Genomic DNA, 2,944 nt, shown 5'->3' with positions numbered 1-2,944 from the left:
GAACTAGAGGGTATTATGGTGAGCAAGATAACTGAGTTGTTATATATATATTTTATATATATATATATGTTTTTTACACACACACACACACATATTTATTTATTTATTTGTCCATTAGCATGATGCATGTGTCCTTACCCCCCTCAGGTACAATCTTTATTTTGGTCTAAATTGAATGTCTTGTCAGCAGCATATTGATAGTTCTTTGCTTTTTCCATTTTGATATTCTATACTTTTTTGGAGTGTAATTTAGTCCACTTATATTCAGAGTAATTATTGAAAGATATTAACTTAATGCCACTCTATTTCCTGTAAAGTGCTCTTCCTTTAGATTGTTTCTGTTTCTTTGTGGTCTTTGTTATTATTTGCTCTCTCTGCTAAAAAATCCTTTTCAAACTTTTTTGCATGGCTAGTTTAGTGTTCACAAATTCTTTTGGTTTTTGTTTGTCTTGTACTGTTTATATTTCCTTATATTCTTAATGATAGCCTTGCTGTATAAGCTTTTCTTGGCCGCATATGTTTTCCAGTTAACATGTTGAATAGTATATCGTGCTAGTCCTTTCTGGCTTGCCAGTTCTTCATGACCAGTCAGCTGCCAGGCTTATGTGTCTACACTTGAAGGTTAAGGAATCTTGTCCCAAGCTGCTTTCATTATTTTTTCTTTATCTTTGAAATTTTCAAGCTTCACTGTAATATGTGGAGGGGTTAGACTATTTTTATTTATTTTGATGGGGTTTTCTGTGCCTTCTTGTATTGAGTGCCTTTTTCTTTCCCCAGATTAGAAAAATTGTCAGATATAAATTGTTCAAATCAAAGGTCTGCCCCTTTCTCCCTCTCCTCATCTTCTGGAATCCCTATAAGATTAATATTATTTCACTTTATGGAATTGCTAAGTTCCCTATATCTCTCTTCATTATTTAATATTTTTATTTTTCTCTTCTTTTAATTCTTTTCCCCCTCATCATTTTATCCTCTATATCAGTTTGTTTATTCTTTTTATGGCCTCCACTTGAGACTGAATCTTAATAATAGCATTTTTAATTTTGGCATGAGGAAATTTCAGTTTATCTCTACAGGTAGGGATCCTCTAGTGTTTTTAATGCTTTCTTCAACAAGCCTATCTTGTGTCTTTATAATTCTTGTTTCAAATTCCAGTTCAAACATCTTACTTATATGTGTATTGATTAAATTCCTGGCAGTGAGTGCTACCTCATGTTCTTTCTTTTGGTGTGAATTACTCTCTCTTGTCATTTTGTTCAGAAATGAAAGAATCCAAGAAGCAGAAAAAGAACAAAACAACACTAGCAACAACAACTTCAAGAAATGTTTTTGGTGTATGCCATGTGCAGTCTGCTGTTGCAATTAGGCTGCACTTCCCCTCTGGTTTGTCCTTGCAGTGGGGGTTGTTTGGACCTTTAACAAGGTGTACTTTGATTTATTTGCATATGTAAACCTGGAAATTGTTTTTAAAAAGCCTATTCCTAGATAAGAGAACACTAAAAATAACAAAAATACAAACAAGGAGACAAACAAATGACTACGAACCTAATTCAAAGAATAAAAAGAAAATAAGGAAAAAAACAATAAGAGGAGAGAGAGAAAGAGAGAGAGAGCCTGATCGAAAAAATAAGAGAACTAGGGATCCCTGGTGGCGCAGTGGTTTAGCGCCTGCCTTTGGCCCAGGGAGCGATCCTGGAGACCCGGGATCGAATCCCACGTCGGGCTCCCGGTGCATGGAGCCTGCTTCTCCCTCTTCCTGTGTCTCTGCCTCTCTCTCTCTCTCTGTGACTATCATAAATAAATAAAAATTAAAAAAAAGTAAGAGAACTAAACAAGCAAACCAACAAATGAACAAAAGGTTATAAGCTTGATATCCAAAAAAAAAAAAAAAGATAATGGAGAAACATATGTGCGTGTGTGTATGTGTGTGTGTGTGTGTGTATAGATAGAAGATTTAAAAAATAAATAGAAAAATTAAAACATTTAAATTAAGAAGAAAGAAAAAAACAGAAGCAAATCTGTTTCTCTTTCCTTTTTTTTTAAGATTTTATTTATTTATTCATGAGCGACACCGAGAGAGAGAGAGAGAGAGAGAGAGAGAGGCAGAGACACAGGCAGAGAAAGAAGCAGGCTCCAAGCAGGGAGCCCAATGTGGGACTTGATCCTGGGACTCCAGGATCACGCCCTGGGCCAAATGCAGGCACCAAATCACTGAGCCACCAGAGATCCCTGGTTCTCTTTCCAACAGAACCTGACGTTTTGCATACTCTCTAACCAATAGACTTGGTATATGCAGGGGGTCTGTATTGGTCTTCTGAGGAAGACTGGGTCACAAGCTGGCTTGCCCTTTTATAGATTCCCATGCCAGGTGCAGGGGGTTTGGGTTCAGTGAACTCCATCCTCCACAGAAGGCAATATATTTCTCTCTGAAATCTGACTGTGCAAATGGATGGGGTGAGGGATGGGTAGTGGAGAAGGAAGAATATGGCATCATCCCACCCTCTTATCCCTGGAGAAGGGAACTCTTGGCCATTACTGTTCAGGAGGTCCTGTGAAAATCAAACAATCTCCTATTAACCTTTCTGTTTCCAGTCACTGTGCCTGTGCCACAGAAATCTCTTGTATTTTTATCTCTGGCCAGTGGCAAGGATTCAAAACTCCCAAGGTTTTATGGGCCTTGCAAGGTGTAGACCAACTCTCCTCCCCTGGAGGAGAGCCTTGCAAATGCACCCAGCACTGATCTGTCCCAAATCAGTAGTCATACAGTGTGCTCATGGACACTAGTTTATTGTGAGGCCCAGCAAAAAGCTGGATCCAAGTTACTGGCCCTCTGTGTCTGACTCAGTCCCCTACTCTGTTCTGTCCCAAAAAAGCACTTTCTCAGAGTCTTGTATCTATTGTGGCAGACAGTGAAAAGTGGTGATCTGGTTATGTGCAGTATACC

This window comes from Nyctereutes procyonoides, unplaced genomic scaffold (assembly GCF_905146905.1).
Source record: "Nyctereutes procyonoides isolate TBG_1078 unplaced genomic scaffold, NYPRO_anot_genome, whole genome shotgun sequence".
Lineage (NCBI taxonomy): Eukaryota > Metazoa > Chordata > Mammalia > Carnivora > Canidae > Nyctereutes > Nyctereutes procyonoides.
This window is presented reverse-complemented; position numbering follows the sequence as displayed.